Below are 23,060 nucleotides of genomic sequence, written 5' to 3'. Positions count from 1 at the left end.
TCAGTTTAACAGTGTAACACGTCGTATACTATCAGGAGTGACAGTCCGCCGCCGTTTAGTACGGCATGGGTTCCGTGCGCGTCGTCCACTTCTCCGCCTACCATTGACGAATATGCAGAAACATGCTAGACGGCAGTAGTGTATGGAACGACGTCACTGGGGTCAGTATTGGCATCAGATAGTATTTTCGGACGAATCCAGGTTCTGTTTGTTTGAAAATGATGGGTGCATTTTGGTTCGCCGCAGACACGGGGAGCTGCTTCACAGTGACTGCATTCGCACAAGACACACACTGCCAACTCGAGGCCTTATAGTGTGCGGTCCTATTGGGCATAACTACGAGTCACAGTTGGTGCGTGTCCAGGGCATTATGACCAGTGTGACGTACATGAATGAAATACCGCGGCCCGTAGTCATACCCTTTCTGCACAACACCCCAGATTCCATTTTCAGCAAGACAATGCACGACCACATGTTTCTGAACGAGCACGTGCCTTCTTGGTGTCACAGTATGTCAGCCCAACAGATCTCCAGACTTCTCGCCGATCGAAAATGTGTGGGATATGGTGAAACGACGGATGCAGCGCTGTGACCCAATGCCAACCACCATAGATGGACGTCTGGAACCAAGTGAATGCAGCATGGATGGCTATACCACAGGAAGACATTAGCGCCTTTTATGCGTCGATGCCATCAGGCATGTAAGAAGTTATCAGGGTCCATAGCGGGCCCTGTGCCTACTAGGCAACAGGACACATGCTGAAACGAGGTGACTGAAATGCTAATCCTTTGCAGAACATAACAATGTACATGTCTTGTGAATATGAACGTCCTATCTCTAGTCGTTCAAGGGTTCCTTTTTCTGAACACGAGTCAATGTGCCCGCTACGGATGAAATTTCATACTACGGAGGACGCCTGTACGCTTCCATGAGCAACAAAGCACTGGTGACCTCACAGTTTTTGACACTTCGTTTAGCAGAGTATAGACAGTTGGCGCCATCGCTGCGGCCGACTCTCGAAGTATAGAAAATTCGACGGGGGCGGAAAGTGGGATAAGTCCTCAGATTCTCTCTTGCAGTTTACAGCAGACAAAACTGTTGATAGTGACTTGAATTATCTAAAGGAGAAGGTGGACAATATTCGTACATAATTTAGGAAATTAGTGCATAGAATTCCGCAGAAGGGAATGATGTCTACAAGCCAATGCTTTGATTCTTTGACTGGATATGGTTCATCGGTAAATCTAAAAGGAGGATAAGAAAGCTGAAGACAGTAGTGATTAACAAGAAACGACCACTTTAGTAACACTGGTAAGGTGAAATGCATGTTATTTAGTAAATCACAGCACCGTAACGACATTATTTTGAAATGTTGAAAGCGAGGGGCTGTGTAAGGAACGCAACCAGATCCACAGCTATTTTAATAAAGTTCACTGTGTAAAATTGTTTGGTTCACATGTAGCTGTGAGTGCTTGCGGGGAAGCTAGTTAGACCGGTGACGTCTGGCCCGACTCTCTATGCACTGAAGGAGAAACGAATAAATTTTTGTTCCAGGATGAAGAACGCGGAGGAGAGATATCTCGAACGTTGTGTGACGGCGAATTAACGTATAATATAGTTTGCAGTTTTTTTTAACGAAAAGTAGGAAATCATCTCCGCGAAATTCTTACTCGAAAGGCAAGTTGTATTTCACGTAGAAGACTGAGAATAAGACGCCTTGGGGGAAATGTACGCTACGAAATTTGGTCTGCTGACTTGCATTGACAGAGACGTTGTCGGCAAATCAGTTAACGCTGATCTCTCCAAAGATCTGGATTTTGATTTTATACCAACCGACTTGTACAGCAGGTCATAAATATATTTGGTGTACGAAAGTCCTTCCCCTTCCCCTCCAATGAACGTATTCTGTATTAGCTACGTATTTGAAGTTTCCTTAGGTATTTGCTACCAATAACGAGAAGGAACAGGTATGAAAGCACAATAAGGCATTTGTTCTAGCGATTTTACTTCTACTGGCAAATTCTACAGTTTTTCATGTGACATTCTGAAGTCATGTAATTTCTAGGTCTCTTAGTTTTAATTTATTTACTAGGTTGTGTGAGACCGTAGGAGCCAAAACAACTCGACGAGGAATCTTATAAAGAAAAGAATCTAATGAATTAACAAAACGCGAAATAAAAAATTGCAGTGAAACTCCTACGAGGAGTTCCTGTACTGAACAGGAGTGTGCCACGAGGAAACATTCTGGAAGTCTGTTGAAAATGAAACTTGCTGAATAGTGTATGCCAAATAAAGTTCTACAAATTAGATTGTACGTATGTCCCTATGAATTCTTAGCCCATATTTAGATAATTTTATTTTGTGTTCTGTATAATGACACAGCATTGCCGTGCGCGTATAGCGTAACGCGCAGAGCGCTAGCTTGAGAGAGTGTAAGGTAGGTGATTCAGACGAAAATCGAACCCACACGGCGATTAACAACCGTGGCTGGTGTACGGCTAACCTGGGTGCTGCATTTAGTTGGTTTCCCACACTAGTTTAGGCAAATGATGGACTGGTCCACAATTTGCGCCTCAGAAAATACGATAAACAAACAGTAGAAATACGGTCGCTCACAGAACAAGGTTCACGAAGTTCACAGACAGGCGGCGCACGCGTGTTACATACCTAAGGTAACCGACGGGAGCAGACAGGAATAGCATCCGACTGCAGATGTACATACAAACAAATTTGCCGAATCTTAACTATGGCGGCACCCGTGTTACGGAGTCAACGCTAAGTAAAGGAAGTGAAAGACGGCTACATCGCATTCTATTAGTATCGCTGCGACTGACTTCCATGCATTCACACTGGAAGTTTTCGAACTTAGCTGAACTCACGAGCCAGACACGTAGATGCATGGGGCTCCTGAGAACGACTGGTCGTCGATTTGAAGGCACTCTTCAAAATTATTTGATTAGCATGGGCACATCATAAGTAACTTCCAGGCAGATTGAAGATCATTGCCGGTGTAGCGTAAGTGGTACGCGATTTTAGAGCCCTTCTTTGTAGAGTACCTACCTTCACCGGTAACACGAGTGTCGCGTATCAAACGCTGTGACTGTGATGCGTAGGACCGAGCCGGCCCATGCGTGTCGCAACTGCGTGCGGCGGCGTTAGTAGAGCGTGGCGGAGGCCGATCAACGCCCAGCTGCGCGTAGCGACGTGGAGGGCGGCGAGATAATGAGAAACAACGTGCCGGAGAATAGTTCACCATATCTCACGACTCTGGATCAGTGTTTGATTCCTAACGGAGAGAAATCTTAAGGCGTAAAAGTAACTTCTGCCGTACCCAAAGGGTGTCACGTGACCATTAATTCTCACATTATTTTGATGTTAAAACTGGAGTGAACCAAGGAGACAGCCTCTCTCCATTATCTTTCATCCGTGTCTCACGAAAGTACCCAGAGTGCAGAAAACTAAATCTCATTTTTAAGTCTACGAACCAAATAAATTAGGAAGAACCAGTATTGGGGTCGACTGCTTAGTTTTCCAGACCACCTATCGATTCTCTTTTAGAACGTTCAAACAGCACAAGAACAAATAGAAAATCTTAAAGAAAATCTTAAAGGGTATCCAAATACATTTGAAAAGAAAAGTTTAGCAACGATCTGGCACTAGAGTTCTTAAAACTAAACATGGCAAGATGTAGAAGGGTCTTGCTTCGTGTATTTAGGCCAAACCATGCGGGAGACTAGTCGGGAACTATTGGATATGAAATTCATTGCCACACAGTCTATAGACTTAACAGAAGATATCTTCAACAAAAAAGTTTTTCGAAGTACACAAATCTCAAACAGAACAACAGTCATTAAACCAGATGGTTTTTACGGCGCTGAAACTCATTACCAGTAGAGAGATACGGAAGCTACACAAAATAGGGAACAAAAGTGAGGAAAACTTACAAATTATCCCCAGAAGCAACTGAAGACTAAAAGCAACTAAAGAAATAAGTATACCAACGTTTATTCGTATATAAAAAAAAACGAAGACAAAAACTACATGGGCATATTAAAAGAATGAAACCAAGCATGGTAACTAAACAGGTTCTGGAAACGTACGAAAAAAATTAAATCTAAAATTGAAACAATTAAGTGAATTGGTGCAGTAAAATGACCTGAAGGAAGTAGCAAAAAACAGCTTGATATGTCAGACAGAAAACATTTTTGGCAGAAAATTCACGTCTGTACAGTTGACTTGGCAAAAAGACCCACAAACGCTGGAAGAGGTTGATCTGATGATAGTGACTGAGCCTAATATCAGCTGTGAAACACGTGACTTTCCAGGCGCACATAATCGTAACGTCTTGTCAGCAGCTTGTACTTTTATCTGCTTCGTGTGTTGAGAATAAAAGAAGTTACTGTCATCCATAATTTGGTGCTTCTCAGTTCATTTAGTTCAATCGCGTGCCTTAGCCGTCTCACCAGTTATTTTGCAGCGTGACTTCAAGAAAAAACCAACTCGCAACATGAGCACTACATTCGCGCTGGAGCTAAGACACTAACAGATAATCCGAGGTTAGTGAAGTATGACAGTAGCCCAGTGTTCTACCTTGAAGCGGTAGCATACAACTAGCCCCTCGCGCGTGCTGTATATCCAGTTCAAAAGGTAACTCTTCAGAGGCATTTGTGGTAACACGGGGGAGCGAACGCAAAGGAGGAATCGCTGTGGGGAATGGGCATTGATATGGAAACAGGCTATTATCGTCATATTCAATAGATCAGTTAACATTTGTCTTGATGAGAAACCCATACAATCCATCATGTTAATCACATTTTGATGAAATTTCATTTCAGTTTTATTCGTCCACAACTTCCTTTCCACTTTTGTATCCACTTACTGCCTGAAATGTGATGGTGAAGGCCCTGGCAATAGAGTATTAACGGACGATCAAATAGTTGCCAGTGTCATCGACAATCGACGACGACTGTGCTAGAAAAGGACCATCCAGTGGGGATACCTTCAGACAGCTATCAACAATGGACAGTCTGATGCTGTTCAGTTGCTGACTTCGAAATTTTTTGCGAGGTTCATCGGTAAAAAGTGTCTCAGCTCCGAAAAAAGCCAAGTTAAACTGCTGCCTACTTGAACACTAGAACACTAAAGGGGAGAAAATATTACATTGCTACTAAGCCATCGTAAAGTTTACTGCTCCACATTTTATCCAAAGCAAGTCTTAATTTATAAGTTAGGTATTAGTTAACTACAGTTACTAGATCTCCAGTGGTTTGTTATATACCAAATTAAATAAAAAAAGTCTTGTTTTATACCCTACTGCAATCATAAATTTTAAGAGTGTTCAGTAATTTACTGTTAATGACCGTTTCACACCTTTCAAATTAGGTTTTGTAGTAAGTTAGTTACCCGTGTTATTTGTAAGACGCGAGATACAAAATATGCTCGTACAGTTTCGTGTTAAACTCAGTGTTTCCTTGTTATAAATTTTTATAACCATCGGTTTAGTGAATTTGAATAATAAGTAACCTCAACAGCTGCCGTGAGAAGGTTTATTGATCTCCTGTTGGTTCACAACAATTTTCGCGGCTATAAAGGCATATACTTAGGTGCCAAAAAACTGACCTAAATGAGGTAAAAAAATCCTTTTCTTAACCTACATAGGCTAACCATATCACACAGTTTTAATTATATTGTAAATAACAGTAAAAACTGTCCCTCAACAAAGCATAGGTTTCAATTATCCTCATCCTGATTATAGCGTAAAAATGTAATCGTGAAGATGATGATAGTGGACTACATACCAGATGTGACCTAGTACAAAGAGGAATACTAAGAACCCAATCCCCCTGCGGGTTCGGGGGTAAGAATAGGCTCGCGGTATTCCTGCCTGTCGTAAGAGGCGACTAAAAGGAGTCTCAAACGTTTCGGCCTTCTGTGATGGTCCCCTCTTGGGTTTGACCTCCTTTTTTCCAAATTTCCGTTGTTAGTGCGTGCCATTTGGGGAAGGACGCCTTACATGGTGTTTTTCTAATGGTCCATCATGCACCACCATCTTGCATGTTACCTATTGTCGTGTGGGGGGGATTACACCCAACATCTTCTGGGTTGTCCCCTTCTCGTCTTGTGCGCAATCCTCTTCTTAGCGCCCACTACAACTGTGGACCCTTTCAACACCTAAAATGCAGCATGGTAGCCAGTCCGTTGTGGTGGGGTCGTCATGTACCCTCTTGGTGGTAGCCCCCTGACCACGCAGGGATCGCACTACAGATGCCAGAGCTGTTTCCTCCCCATGCATGCCAAGGAGTATGTGCCCATCTTGTCTGGGGCACGGGGACTCCGGGCAACGGGTTATCGGCTAGGTACCCGTTGCTTTGGCTGGGTGGCGCCCTTGGGGAGAGCCCTCGTTCTGAGTAGGTGGCATCTGGGCGAATGTGGCGCAATGAAGCGCAATAAATCACACCAAGCTGGTGGTCGCACGGCCACCAGCATCTCTAAGTGAGGCAGAGTAGACTTTGATGCTGCGCAATATGACCCTCAGTCGTTCCCCTCGTTGGCTGCGCCATGGGAGGGACGTAGATCTAGTGCCAAGCGGGAGCCTTATGTACCACAATACCTTGTCTGCAGCAGGACTGATGGTGACTCCTTTCTTACGACGAAGCCTCTGTTTTTTGTGGAACACCTGGAGGATAAGTTTGGGGAAGTGGCAGGGTTGTCTAAAATGAGGAATGGGTCCATCCTCCTCAAGACGTCTTCCCCAGCCCAGTCACGAGCGTTGCTCTTGTCTGATAAGCTGGGTGACGTCCCTGTTACCGTCACTCCCCACAGTAGCTTAAATATGGTCCAGGGGATTATTTACCATCGTGACCTCTTGTTACAATCCGATGACGAGCTGAGAGCCGACTTACAATGACGTGGAGTGCATTTTGTCCGTCGTGTACATCGAGGGCCCAAGACTAACAGGGTGGCCACCGGTGCCTTTATCTTGGCCTTCGAGGGTGATGTCTTGCCCGAGAGGGTCAAGGTAATGGTTTACCATTGTGACGTCAAGCCCTACGTCCCTCCCCCGATGCGGTGCTTCCAGTGCTGGAAGTTTGGGCACATATCCTCCCGTTGCCCATCCAGCGCCACATATCGAGATTGCGGACGCCCTTCTCATCCCGATTCCCCATGTGCGCCTCCGCCTGTATGTGTCAACTGTGGGGAGCACCACTCTCCATGCTCGCCGGATTGCCCCGTTCTCCATAAGGAGCGGAAGATAATGGAATTTAAGACCCTGGACCGGCTTACTTATCGAGAGGCAAAACTGAAATTTGAAAGGTTGTATCCTGCTTCCCTTCGAACATCTTATGCTGCAGCCACATCATCGTCGCCCTCACGAGCGACGGTTGTCGCCTCCTCTGTGCCGCCTTCAGTGGGCCCTCGGGGCCGTGCCTCTCTGTCTGCCCCCCCCCCCCCCCCCATGTCTGGGGGCACGCCTTCCTCTGTTGCCCCCTTAGCCGTTGGGGGCAAACCCTCTTCTGTCGCTCCCCCCACGCTTACTTCGGGAGTGACATCTGCTCAAAAACCGGGGGGCTCGACCCCTCCCCCTCCACTGGCGTTGCCTCTGCCGGTTCCTCTCTCGTGGAAGGGGTCCACGGGGCTCTCCCTTCCTCCGTTTCTTCTCCTACCCAGCCGGATGTCAGCCAGTGGCTGAAGGTTCCGCCACCTGCTGGTCGTAGGGCTTCTGCATCGTCGTCAGCCTCAGACGCTCCTTCAGAGAAGCTCTCCCAGCCCTCTCACCCTAAGGGCAGACGCGAGAAGAAGGAACGGAATGTGTCCAAGAAGAAGGATGTTCCGGCGGTTTCAGTGCCGCCTGCTGTACATAGTCCTGGCTCCGGGGATGAGGTGGAGATCCTCGCCTCTGCCGCGGATCTCGCCCTCACAGAACCCTCGGGGGCCTTTCCTATGGCCTCAGCTGACTCTCCCCCGGTGGCAGCAGTTGGCTCTGAGGCGCCCTCTGCCTCTTAGTCGCCTTCACGCCCTCCCAGTCCCTTACTGCTTCCATTCTCCAGTGGAATTGCGGCGGTTATTTCCGCCACCTGCCTGAGCTCGGGATGCTTCTGAGTGCTTCCCCTGTTCTCTGCATTGCTCTGCAGGAAACTTGGTTTCCAGCAATGCGGACCCCCGCCCTTCGTGGTTATCAGGGTGTAACCTCCCCACAAAAATTTTAAAGACAGAAATATTAAATGAATAGGAGCCAAACGTCCAAACGTAACCTCCCTGCAATTAAATTTAATGACAATAAAGCTGATAATCGCAATCTGACTCAAATATAAATTCTTCACAAAATTTAAAGTCCGTTCAGTGACAAGAAAATACAATTAAACCGAGATATCGGTCTTTGGCCCTGTGTAAAACAATCAGAGTTAAAGTCTTACCTCAGAATAAATGGATGTCACATTTCTGCTCTTGTTGTTGCGCACCGCTTGGAGGAACTGCATTGCAAATAATAATATTCTCTTTTTTTGTGATTTTAGTGAAATTTTTCTTCAAAAGAAGTGGAATGAAATGGGAAGTGCAACGAAATCTTTACTTCAATAAAAAATTAAATTTTTTGAAAAAAATGCTTTTGAAATAAAAATTATTATTGGGGAACTTGTTGGAGAATAATTACAACAAATAAAATTTTTCATTATCTAATGATTATATTAATTAGCAGTATACCTTATTCACCATCTTGACCAGTGTTGCCGACCGCCTACATCACACAACCGCACTGGGCTGCTACTACTGACCGAGTACTCTGCATGACGACTACTAGCGTACTGCTCTGCAACTACTACCGACCGACTACCCGCAACTGAACAGAGCTACTGCTCGCGACGACTACTGACAGACTACTGCCCTCAACTAGACAGAGCTACAGACTCGCAACGACTGACTGACAGACTCGCAACGACTGACTACTGACAGACTCGCAACGACTACTGACTGAGAACCGCTCACAACACTCGCGCGGTCAAGCGCAAACTCTCTGGTCACAGATGCTACAATGCCTCGCCATCGCTGCTATGTTACATACGTGTTTCATAACCCTCCACTGGGGGGGCAAAAATTTGGCAGCGATGGTGAGTCATTTGGACTTGCCAAGCGCGGCAAAATTTTTCTTTAATTAACAAAATCCTACAACTTACAGAATATTTAAATGTTGTGCACACGCACTAAGTACAAAATATATCAGACAAAGACAAAATGTCAATACAAAACATAGTAGCAAATCAGAAAAATGTATATACAAATTTTTTGACAGATAACAAAGTGCACAGGCACTGAAAAAATTCTTTAGCATATTCAGAACAAATAAACAGACTGGCAAAAAATATTATGTTGACAAGTGACATAAGTGTACTCGCATTGGAGTTCAGCGAATCGAAAAATGTATAACCTATGAACATAAATGATGTTACCAAAAAAAATTTTTTTTTTTTTTTTTTTTATGTGACAAGAATCAGGATAGGAAAGGGAAGGATTGCATCATGGTTGTAGCACTTTAGATTGCACACAGCTGCTCTGAAAGTCCATATCTTTCCACAGAAGTACAACACCAAGTGACACAACTTGAAGTTCTTTTCCCATCAGAATTTATCAGTGTAGCCAAGACACTGAACTGTCGTAGTAATGTTCCATGTTTTCATTTTGGCAGTACATTACGTACACCAAACAGTGGGACCATAATAATGTCTTCATCGCTCATGGTGGTGGACAGCATGTCGTGTCAACACCACACTCTTACAAGGCACACCAACGTAGAATTAGTGCAAAACCAAATATAGTGCTCCATGATCACTGGGATAAACAGGACAAATGGACATTGCAGTAATTCAGGGTAGTCAGCTTATGAGGTGAAGGACATCAAGTCACATAATATTGACAATTACAGTCTTCATTGATAGTTTGTGGCATTCATAGCCCAGTTATTGAACATTTCTGTACCAAGTATGTAGTATTACAGAAAAATGTTCATTAATTGTTTTACATAGAATCAGTAGCCTTCTTTTCCTGGTTACAAAGCATTATGAAATAATCGCATTCTTTTCAGTTACAGAGTATAATTAAGAATCATTAACCTTCTCCTAATTACAGTTAATTAATCATTTGTCATTCCAATAATCATTAGCCTTTTCCTAATTACAGTTAATTAATCATTTGTCGTTAGTTAATCATTTGTCTAATTACAGTTAATTAATCATTTGTCATTAATTAATCATTTGTCTAATTACAGTTAATTAATCATTTGTCGTTGATTAATCATTTGTCTAATTACAGTTAATTAATTAATCATTTGTCATTTCAATATAGTAAGAATTATTAGCCTTAATTAATTACAAAGCATTATTAAACAGTACCATAGTTAATTAATTACGTGTCATTCCAATCTATTAAGAATCACTAGCTGGCATCATGGGTGATCGTATTACAATAAACAGTGGTGGTCCTTGGCCAGTTACAAAGTATATTTAGTATGACAGAATAATGTTCATCAGAAGTCTTAGTTGAAAAGGAGAGTCAATTATTGGCCTAGCATTAACATAATACATTGAGTGATACAAATTATTGGCACTCATTGGCCATTAACCAAAACATGAAAACTCAACATGGGAAAAAAAGGGCTAATTAATGGCATAATTAATAACAATTCTTCAAGTGACATTAATTATTGGCACTCAGTGGCCAGCAAGTATTGAATAGAATCATCATTCAGTATTATTCAGATTATTACGAAGTCATTATTAAAAATCAGTTAATTACAGTCAAATCATTAATAATCACAGGCATTATAAGTAGTATCATTACAATAAACAGTGTTCCTCCTTCAGTAGTATTCAGATCATTACAAAGTCATTATTAAAATCAGTTAATTACAGTCAAATCATTAATAATCACAGGCATTATAAGTAGTATCATTACAATAAACAGTGGCAGTTATTAGCTAGTGACAAAGCATTATTTTGAATATAGTCTCATTAAGAGGTCATTACTCAAGTGACATGCTATTCAGAGTTGATCAGTATTATTCAGAATTATCATAAACTAGTGACATTATGTGGGACTGGTAATACATTTTTTTTTTTTTTTTTTTTTTTTTTTTTTTTTTTTTTTTGGTAGCAATGCATTGCGTTGGGATCGATAATTAATTGCTGAAACATAACACTATTTGCTTTTGACCTATTGCAGCAAATGAGGATAGGTAACGTCATTCGTCATGAGTCAGCTGTAGCAAGATTATGTAACAAGGCAGTACATGTGATCACATTTATAAACGATAGACACAAATGGGTAAAAATATAAAAATGCAAGTACTAGAACAGGTATAATAAGTAACAGGTTTAGTAAGTATCATGAAAAACTTCTCCTGGAAAAAAATACAAAATGGATTATTGACCTGAAAGAAGAAACGCACACTATGCTGAAAAGTAGTGAACTTCGAATTAACAGGCAGTGAAGTGTGTATAAAAATGTGTTCCATAGCTGTCCTTTCCAAAACTTTCAGTCATCCTACTATGCAATGTAACACCTGCTGTCAAAGCAAACTGCAACAAATACTTAAATAACTACGTAGCATAAATACATAACTTCAACATTATCCTCATCTGTAAAGAAAAAAACTTCATTATCCATATCATCATAACCTCACCATTATCATCACCTGTAAAGAAAAACTTCATTATTCATAATACCATATCCTTCATCATTATTCATCAGTATTCATTATCATCTGCAAAAAATCACTTCATTACTCATTACATAACTATTCCTTATCTCTAGCATATTTAATCACTAAAACTAAGATGTGTAGTTCTCTCTGACAGCCTGCATCAATCACCTTGTATTCTGAAAGAAAAAATTAGTTAAGACTGCTATTCTGTGATGAGTATAGTATATTCTTGTTAATGCTTGTTAATCCTGATCCATTTACTCTTCCTCATAAAGTTATTGCATCTCCTTTCGTTTATCCCGTAGGTGAAATTCCCATTTCTGTTGAATTTATTTCTTACATGCATCATTTCTTTCTGAAATTGATGACAGAGATTAATGTCCTGCATTTAAATCATATACCCACTAGATAATGACTGGTTTATGGTGACATAATTAACCATACAGCATAACATGACAGAAAACGTAATATGTTAAAGACGTTGACAGTGTTCAGATGCAAAAATGTACACAGAATAATACAATGCAGCAGCAAAAAAAAAAAAAATGTAAAACAGTCACGATGTTGAGATGTCATAAGGCAAAAAAAATGTCAAAGTCAACTGGTGTGTGTTATATCTTAACTATTTCACAGTGCATACAAACAAAACTGGAATACAATCATATACACAAAAAAGTGGAAAATGTGCACGGTCTGATGTGTAACGACAAGAAAAGCGACCTGCTAACCTTACCTTGCCGGGCACTTGCCAAGAAAAAATACGATAATCATCAGTAATTAGTCAGGTGAATTAATTGCATTAGTAAATGACATCATAGTGTGTTGAATCATACAGTGGTTTCACTCAATAAACGGTTTAATGTTTGAGATATGGTGATTGCCTTTCGATTTTCTGGTTCTCAAAGTTTCGACGTGTACAACATTGGGGTGAGGGATGCTGCGAATCCGATACGGACCTGCGTATAGAAGTTCAAATTTACTGCACTTACCTTTTAATTTACTGGATAAATAGTGTGTACGTATCAATATCTTCTGTCCAACGTGAAAGTCGCGGCGTGTACAAACCTGTTTTTGCTGTCTTCTCCGGCGCTCTGCGGCACGTTTGATGTTGTTCAGCGCAATGTTAATTATTTCGTGGTGTCGTAATCGACGAGATGTAGGAAATGTTATTAATTCTTTAATTTTGTTAGGTGGTTCAGCATTTTTCAGTATAACAGACGGAGATAGCATAGTGGATTCATTTGGAATGGAATTAATTACATCTTGGAATGAGAGTATGTGTGTGTCCCAATCAATATGTCTTTTGTGGCAATATATTCTACACAGTTTACCAATTTCCTTCATTAATCTTTCACAGGGGTTCGAAGAAGCGTGGTACTTGGATATATAGATCGGAGAAATGTTTCTGGCTCGTAACATGCGTGTCCATACGCTACTACGAAATTGAGATCCATTGTCAGAAATTACTTTCATTACATGCCCTACATGAAATAGAAAATGTTTTACAAATGCTTTCGAAACAGTTTTAGCAGTAGCTTTGCGTAATGGAGTGAAAGTAACAAATTTTGAAGTGAGCTCAACAGCGACAAAAATGTAGCAAAAACCTCTGTTAGTTCTCGGAATCGGACCAAAAATGTCTACTGCGGCCATGTGTCTTAATTTAACAGGTATAATGGGATATAATGGAGGAATATGTGAAGTGGTGTCTGATTTAGCTTTCTGGCAAATTTTACAAGACGCTAAAACTCGTCGTATACGTTTCTCCATGTTGGCAAAATAACAGTTCTGTCTCAGTATAAGAAAACATTTTCGTGCTCCGTAATGTGCGTAGCTTAAATGAGTGTACCAAATTAATTTGTTGACCAATTCGTCAGGAATGCATAATAACCAATTGTTGCTGTCAGGATGAGAGCGGCGAAACAGAACGTCATTGCGTACAGTGTAGTGGTTCCTAATCGTAACATTATTCTTATCTTGCCAAAGCTGTTTAATTTCTTTCCACACGTTGTCTTTGTTTTGTTCTTGTGCTATGTCCTGTAATGACGATGAAATAAAGTTTTCAAATGCAACTTGCTGAATGTACATGACACTGAAATTTGTTTTGCAGAAGTTGGTCGCTACGTCTTGCTGATTGTTGCCGAGAGAACGCGATAGTGCGTCTGCTATAACATTTTGTGTACCGGGAATGTGAACTATTGTAAAATTAAATTCCTGTAAATATAGTTTCCATCTGCTTAACCTGTCGTGAGTGAATTTGGCCGAAAGTAAAAATTGTATCGCTCTGTGGTCTGTGTAAACGGTGGTATGTCTACCATAAAGAAAGTGCCGAAATCTCGTAAAAGCCCATACAACACATAATGTTTCTAATTCTGTAACGGAATAATTTCGTTCAGCGGGTGACAAAATGCGACTTGCAAATGCGATGTTTTTAATTACTGTTGAACCATCTTCTTCTATTTCCTGGAAAATATGTACACCTAAAGCGGTGTTGGAACTGTCGGTGGCAATGGAAAAATTTCTAGTAAGATCTGGGTGCGATAAAAGTGGAGCATTCAACAGAGCATGTTTCAGGTTCATGAATTCAGAATGTGCTTGCTTATCCCAAGACCAAATAGTGTTTTTACCTGTTAATTGGCATAGTCTAGGCGTGTCTAAAGCAGAATGGTGAATAAATTTACGAAAAAAGTTAATTAAGCCCAAAAAACTGCGTAATTGTTTCTTCGTCGTAGGAACACTAATGTCACGTAGAGCTTGAAGTTTTTCCGGATCAGGTGCAATGCCTTCTGCTGAAATTACGTGTCCAAGAAATTTTATGGAAGTTTTGCCAAAGTGCGATTTACTAAGATTAACTGTGAGTCCTTGTGCATGAAAAGTTTGTAACAGTTGTTCAAGAATCAGATTGTGTTCGGACCAGTTAGCTTCTGCGATAAGAATGTCGTCTACATACGTCGTAATTCTGTCTTTAAGTTCTGTCGGAAGTATAGTGTTCAAACCGCGAATAAAAGCTGCAGAAGAAATAGTTAAGCCGAACGGTAATTTGCAAAATTGATAACAGTCGCCGAAACAGAGAAAAGCTGTATATTTTCTGCAGTTCGGATGAAGTTGAATTTGCCAAAATCCCGATTTCAAATCTAGTGTAGAATAAATAGCTGTACCATGAAATTTCTGTAAAAGTTCCTCTAGTGTCTGTGGTCGATCTGTTTCGTTAATAATAATGTCATTAATGTGACGCGAATCAAGTACAAGGCGAAGTGAGCCATCTTTTTTCTTAACAATATGTAGCGGGTTTATGTACGGACTAACTGCTGGTTCAATAATTCCCTGATCAAGCATATCCTGCAATTCTTTTTTAACCTGTTCTCTGTGAATGTATGGAATAGGATAATGCTTTGCTTTAAATGTGTCGTGCTGTTTGACTTGAAATTCATACATAAAGCCGGACATAGTACCAGGAATGTTGTCAAAAACTGGAGCTTGCTGTAAAAGAATTTTGTGTAATTGCGTTCGTTCGTCGTCTGTAGTTGCACTGCTCTCTTTAACCTTATCAGAAATCAATTGCATTACGTCGTAGTCAGTTACGTCTGAAGTATTATAGTTGTGTACGTACGTATCAGTGAACAATGTGGGATTACAGTCTATGTTACGTGATACGGAAATGACTTCTGTGCGGTTAATTGTTTGCTCTTCCGCAGATAGTGAATGCTGAAATTCTAAAGCCAGTTGTACATTTTCATCTTTTAACATTAAATAAGAATTCTGAAAATCAATCACTGCGTCGTGTTGCACCAGAAAATTCGTACCTAAAATAACGTCTGTTGTCAATAAAGGAACAATCCAAAAATTAGAATGAAAAGTATGACCTGCAATACAAAATGATAAATGCGTCTGTAATTTAACGTCTACTCCTTTACTCGATACTGCTCCCTTCACTTTTGTTTTGCCTAAAGGTAATGTCGGATAGGTATTCTCTTTGTTGCACTCATTAAAAGTCTCCTCATTTATTACTGATATAGGTGATCCGGAATCGATTACAGCTGAGAATTTCGAAGAACCAATTTTAATTTCAATAACAGGATGAGAAATGGTTTTCTGAATAACTGGTCTTTCCTGTAAAAGAGTGTCTCTGATGTCGTCAAAAGTAATTACATTTTCGTGAACAACATTTTGCGTGTCTAAGGTAGTGCTTGTATTATTGGAAGATGCGTCCTGTACATTATCTAGTCAGATTCTATCTGACGTGTTATTATTATTAGGAGGATTCTGTGGCATTTCGACTATTTGAACTGTTCTATTACTTCTTCCAGACGTGTTACGCTCTGGATGGTACCTACTGTCGGGTTCATTCATGATTATTCGTTGTTGCTGATGTTGTTGCTGCTCATAAGATCGACTGTTATTAAATGTACGCTGAAAATTGTGCTCGTTATTTTTACGTCTGTCATAATAGTAATTTCTATACGGCGCATTGCGATACGAGTTGAAATAGTGTGTTGTCTGTACGTAGTTATTTCTTTGCTGCCATGCGTTACTATTTGTTGGAGCTGGGACTATACGTGCACGCGGCGAAACATTAAAGTTTGGTTGACCTTGTAGACTGCATTGTTGGTTAGGTATGCTAAGCGGTTGACTTTTATGCTATTGTAGCGAAAAACATATATTGTTACCAAAATGTGGTTTGCTATTGCTGATAATTTTACACATACTGATGATTACGATTTTATCTGTAATTAAAATTACGGCGGTAGTTGTCATTACGGGAGTGCCTACTGAAAATTGTCACATTCGGTAAAAGTTAGTCACATCGGGTTTTCATTACTCGTTTCTTAATACTACGTAGAGCAATAGTTAAAGAGCAATTTTGATAGATATAAAGGATAGTAGAAGAGAAGGCAGCAGTGCAGAAAACTAAAGATGAAACAGCACTACTACAGCTCGGGGCCCTATGCTCGCTACGGCACATATTCATTAAAGCGTAATGAATCCCCTGAGGTCTTTTACGCACTGCAAATAAATTTTAGCTTTTGCGTTGCAAGCAATAGCGGTAAAATTCCAAAAGTAAATAGTTGTATCCATGTTAATTCCAGTTTCTGCATAATAGGTAATGCTGATGAAAATACAATAGCAAATTGTCGCCTCTGGTTCAAAGCTAGTTTCTGCATTACACGCAATAGCGGTGAAAGCATAAAAACAAATTGACGTATACAGCTCAAAGCGTGTACCTGTGTTCTGTCATTATTAAATTCCTTACATTTTCTTACAAATGCAAATTGCTCGAAATCTACGTTCTCGTCACTCAGTTTGATAACACGTTCAGGTTTGTGTGTGAATCTGTTCGTCTGTGTCATTTCGGATTTCAAGTTGCGTAGCTTTTCAGATTTTAAGTCGCGTGGCTTTTCGGATTTTAAGTCGCGTAGTCTCTGTAAATTGTTCACATTATACACGCTGCGTGACTCTGACAAATGCTCGCAACGTGGCGTCTGCTGTATGTTATTAACTGAAATGTTTTTCATTTCTGTTACTTCTTGTTGTAAATTTGACAACTTCCTACGTAACGTGTTGTTAGATGAATCGATCTCATTAATTGTCTGCTGTAAATTTTGAAATTCAGGTGTTTGGATAAATGAAACCGGTGTAGTATCGTCTGATTTATTGTCATTAGTAATTTCGATAACATGAATACGACTGGCCAGTTCATCACATTTTTCAGTCAGTATTTTAACCTGATCATCGGTTTTAGAATCAGACTCATTAATCTGTTTTTGCAACTTACGCGTAGTTTCGCTCAGTTTTTCATCAGCTTTGATGACATTGCAATCCTGTGTTAGTTCTAATTGTTCGAATCTGTCTGTCACTGTTTGAATATTTACTGTGTGTGTATCTGTTTTTGATTTAAGATCAGAAATTTCATCCCGTAATTCCGCGTTCAATTGTTCTATGGTATTAATTTTGTCGGACACTGTAGTAATATTATTGTCTACATACGTTTTTGCTTTCGCGAACATTTTACGTTTGTCCTCTTGTCTTTGTGCAGTGATTGTTTCCATGACTTGTCGTTTTACTTTGTTTTGATCTTGAATAAATCTGCGGAAACGCGTATCACTGTTCTGTATGTGCTGATTAAAGCGCTCGTTAATCTGAGTGTTCTGCTGTTCGAATTTCGCGTCTATCTTTGCGTCCATAGTGCGCGAAAGTTCTACCGTCATTCCTTTAAACTCGTCCCGTAATTGTGTAGCTTTTTCAGAGCATTGTTTAGCGACTCCGCTAATTTCGTCTCTGAGTGTTTCTGTTGCGGCTGTTTGCATTTCCCTTAATTCTTGCGCAACAGACTTAATTTCTTCGCTATTTTTTTGTGAACAAGCCTCAATTTCCACGCGCAACTGTTCCTTAGTGTCATGGCACTGCGCGGCAACGTCTCTAATTTGTTCACTAAGCTGTCTGGAATTGTCGTCTAATTTTTTATGAAGTTGTTTGAGATTTTCGTCATTATTGTCAAGTTTCTCATTAATTTTATTAAATTTTTTATCCTGTTCACTAAATTGTTGTTTGATATCTTCACTCTGTTGTTTGGAATTTGCAGTAAGGTCGTTCTTAAACTGTAGCATTATTGCCATAAATTGATTCACATCAAAAGTAGCAGTTGCATTCTCAGTGCTCTGTGATGGAGTACATGCAATTGTCACGTTCTGTGTGACCATTTGGTCATTCCGTAACTTACAAAAAGGATTATCAGTCGGACCTACACTGTCACTCACGATTTCGGAATTAAATAAATCCGTCGTACTTTGTGTATCCTGTTCATTTTCATTAGACAAATTTGTCTGTACATTACTTGGATTTTCTAAATCGGGTGTGTTAGGCTCGGCAGCGCTCATTACTATAGAGCGTCCCGCGTCATCAATTGTCGTCAAATTAACAGACGAGACAATTGAGTTCGTTTGTTCATCATTAAGGTGAAAGTCATCATTAGTGGTTGGAATGCATTGATTGTCAGTGAACGCAGGATTGTCATCATTACACTGCGTGTCACAATTACTATTGGTCACGTTGTTTAAGTCGGTAATTTCGTTCATAATACCTCGCGATACACTATTCACAGTCTTTCGCGGCATTTTAACAATAGTCAAAATTATTCACAAACAAATAAGCACAAATGCGAAAGCAACACACAAATACAATAGAGCAACGAATTGCCGTTGACCTGTAGAAAGAAAGTCACAAGTTAATAAAAGCGTAGCGCCAAATCCTAATTATATCTAAGCAAATAAGAGCAGATATCTGACTGTCGCTCAAAAGACTCTCAACGAAATACGATCCTGGACTGGGTGTCGCCAAGTGTAACCTCCCCACAAAAATTTTAAAAGGAAAAAAAAGGACAATACTTAATAGAAATGGGAGCCGAGTGTAACCTCCCCGCAAAATTTAAAAGAATTGACAATATTATTTAGGGATGCTAATGGACATTGCGCTAAGCGTAACCTGCCCACAATGAAATGTACTGACAATGGCAACAAAAATGTGAAATTCGCAATCTGACTCAAATATAAATTCTTCACAAAATTTAAAGTCCGTTCAGTGACAAGAAAATACAATTAAACCGAGATATCGGTCTTTGGCCCTGTGTAAAACAATCAGAGTTAAAGTCTTACCTCAGAATAAATGGATGTCACATTTCTGCTCTTGTTGTTGCGCACCGCTTGGAGGAACTGCATTGCAAATAATAATATTCTCTTTTTTTGTGATTTTAGTGAAATTTTTCTTCAAAAGAAGTGGAATGAAATGGGAAGTGCAACGAAATCTTTACTTCAATAAAAAATTAAATTTTTTGAAAAAAATGCTTTTGAAATAAAAATTATTATTGGGGAACTTGTTGGAGAATAATTACAACAAATAAAATTTTTCATTATCTAATGATTATATTAATTAGCAGTATACCTTATTCACCATCTTGACCAGTGTTGCCGACCGCCTACATAACACAACCGCACTGGGCTGCTACTACTGACCGAGTACTCTGCATGACGACTACTAGCGTACTGCTCTGCAACTACTACCGACCGACTACCCGCAACTGAACAGAGCTACTGCTCGCGACGACTACTGACAGACTACTGCCCTCAACTAGACAGAGCTACAGACTCGCAACGACTGACTGACAGACTCGCAACGACTGACTACTGACAGACTCGCAACGACTACTGACTGAGAACCGCTCACAACACTCGCGCGGTCAAGCGCAAACTCTCTGGTCACAGATGCTACAATGCCTCGCCATCGCTGCTATGTTACATACGTGTTTCAAGGGATACTATAAGAACCGTGCTGCCTGTCAACGAGCATCAGGTGGAGTTTGCCTCTTTGTTCACCACTCTGTCTGTAGCTCGCCAGTACACCTTCTGACGCCTTTAGAGGCAGTCGCTGTCAGGGTTGAGCTCTCACCAGCTATTACTGTTTGCTCTGTTTACTTTCCTCCGGATGGAGAGCTCCCCCGACATGTCTTGGCTGCGCTGCTGGCTCAGCTCCCGCCACCATTGCTGCTTCTGGGCGATTTCAATGCCCACAACCCTCTATGGGGTGGGACTGTCTCCGATGACCGCGGTCGTGCCGTGGAGCATGTGTTGGCTCAGCTCGACATTAGCCTCTTGAACACCGGTGCTCCCACACATTTCAGTGTGACCCATGGCTCGTTCTTGGTCATCGATCTCTCTCTTTGCAGCCCCGGACTTGTCCCATCCCTCCACTGGAGGGTGCATCCTGACCTGTGTGGTAATGACCATTTTCCCATCTATTTGTCACTGCCCCAGTGTCATTGTTCTGGGCGCCTGCCCCGCTGGGCTCTCCACAGGGCTGACTGGCCAGCTTTTACTTCCGCTGCAACCATTGAGTCTCCCCCACAGGGCGACATTGATGAGGTGGTACGTGTCTTAACCACGACAATCATTTCGGCGGCCGAGGCTGCCATCCCCCGCTCTTCTGGACTCCCTCGGAGGAAGGCTGTACCCTGGTGGTCGCCGGAGATTTCTGAGGCTATTCGCGACCGTAGGTGGGCTCTCCAGCGTCATAGGCGGCACCCATCTCTAGAGACTCTCATCGCCTTTAAGAGGCTCCGTGCCTTGGCCCGTCGTCTTATTGCACAGCGTAAGCAGGAGTGCTGGGAGAGGTATGTCTCATCCCTGGGCTCCCGTGTCTCCCCCTCACTTGTGTGGTCCCGGATCCGGCGGATTTATGGATACCAGACCCCTATGGGTGTCCCTGGGATCTCCTTGGACGGCGCTGTCTGCACGGACGCTGCCGCCATTGCTGAATACCTTGCTGCGCACTTTGCTAAGAGCTCTGCGACTGCAACTTATGCCCCCTCCTTTCGCTCTCTCAAGGAGCGAGCCGAGCAGACGCCGTTATCATTCCACAAGCGTCTTTCTGAAAAATACAATGCTCCTTTCAGCGAGAGGGAATTCCTCGCTGCCCTCGCCGATTGCCCTGATACAGCACCAGGACCAGACTGCATCCACGCGCAGATGCTGAAGCATCTCTCCAGGGACTACCAGCGACACATCCTCACCATCTTTAACCGCATTTGGAGCGAGGGCGTGTTCCGTCGCAATGGCGAGAGGGTCTTATTGTCCCCATCTTGAAGCCCGGTGCGGACCCACTGGCGGTGGACAGCTATCGTCCCATTACCCTCACCAACGTTTTGTGCAAATTGCTCGAACGTATGGTGGGGCGGCGTTTGTGTTGGGTCCTTGAGTCGCGCGGTCTCATTGCTCCATCCCAGGGTGGCTTCCGTCGGGGCCGGTCTACTGCGGACAATTTGGTGCAGCTGGAAGCTGCTATCCGTACGGCCTTTGCCCAACGTCAGCATCTCGTTGCTGTATTTTTTGATCTGTGGAAGGTGTATGACACCACATGGAGGCATCACATCCTTGCTACGTTGCATGAGTGGGGTCTTCGTGGTCGGCTCCCGACTTTTCTTCAAACCTTTCTATTGCGCCGCTCTTTCTGGGTGCAAGTCGGTGCCGCCTCTAGTTCATCTTATACACAGGAAAATGGGGTCCCGCAGGGCTCGGTGTTGAGCGTCTCCTTATTTCTAGTGGCCTTTAATGGTCTGGCTGCAGCCGTGGGGTCATCGGTGTCTCCTTCTTTGTATGCCGACGACTTCTGCATCTCCTTTAGCTCCACGACTACGGGAGTCACCGAACGCAGGCTGCAAGTAGCCGTTCGCGAGGCAGCATCATGGGCTCTGACTCATGGTTTTCAGTTCTCTGCAGCCAAGACTCGAGTTATGCACTTCTGCAGGCGTCGGACGGTCCACCCTCATCCTGAACTTTACCTCAACGGCCATCTGCTTGAAGTGGTGGACACTTGCCGCTTCTTAGGACTCGTCTTTGATGCCCGGCTCATATGGGTTCCTCATATTACTCAGCTGAAGCAAAAGTGCTGGCGGCACCTCAACGCCCTCCACTGCCTGAGCCACACATTTTGGGGTGCGGATCGCTGCACGCTGTTGCGATTGTACAGAGCCCTTGTGCAGTCCAGGCTTGATTATGGGGTTCGGCTTGCAACTGGCGCTTTTCGTACAAGCCCCGTGGATAGTCTACTGGTGGAGGCCGGGGTTCCCCCACTGCGGATTCGCCGCCATCGACTGCTCGCCGACTATGCTGCCCATGTGCATTGCTCGCCGGGCCATCCCAATTGTTGCCTGCTTTTCCCTGCCATGGTCCTCCATCTGCCCGAACGGCGACCTAGGTCTGGGCTTTCCATAGCTGTCCGCGTCCAGTCTCTGCTGTCGGAACTGGGGTCATTCCCTTTTCTGCCTCCCTTCTGGGTCCGTGCACCTACGCCTCCCTGGTGTTTGCCCCATCCGTCCGTCCGTCCGTCTGGACTTGGCACAGGGACCCAAGGACTCGGTTCCGCCTGTGGCCCTCCGTCGCCGTTTTCTTGCGCTCCTCGCCTCATTTTTGGGCTGTGAGACTGTCTACACTGATGGTTCCCTGGTTGATGGTCGCACTGCCTATGCTTTTGCTCACGCTGCCCATGTTGAACAGCGCTCCTTGCCGGCTGGCTGCAGTATTTTTACTGCAGAGCTGGTGGCCATATTGGGTGCTCTTGAGCATATTCGTTCCTGCTCAGGTACGTCCATCGTCATCTGCAGTGACTCCCTGAGCAGCCTCCAGGCCATCGAGCACTGCTATACCTCTTCTCCTCTGGTGTCCTCTATTCAGGAGTCTGTTTCCGCCATTACCCATTCTGGTCGTTCGGTGGTCTTTGTTTGGACGCCAGGTCACGTTGGCATCCCGGGGAACGAACGTGTTGACAGGTTGGCCAAAGGGGCGATCGACGCCCCAGCTTTGGAGATCGGCCTCACGGCTCGCG

General features: G+C 42.6%; 1 protein-coding gene across 1 annotated transcript in view; it reads left to right on the top strand.

The window, feature by feature from the left end:
- LOC126474503 (translation initiation factor IF-2-like) overlaps window positions 1-23,060 on the top strand; it is a 476,968-nt gene that overhangs the window by 156,350 nt on the left and 297,558 nt on the right. The gene's annotated exons all lie outside the window — the stretch shown is intronic.

Source organism: Schistocerca serialis, chromosome 4 (genome assembly GCF_023864345.2).
Source record: "Schistocerca serialis cubense isolate TAMUIC-IGC-003099 chromosome 4, iqSchSeri2.2, whole genome shotgun sequence".
Lineage (NCBI taxonomy): Eukaryota > Metazoa > Arthropoda > Insecta > Orthoptera > Acrididae > Schistocerca > Schistocerca serialis.
This window is presented reverse-complemented; position numbering and strand designations above follow the sequence as displayed.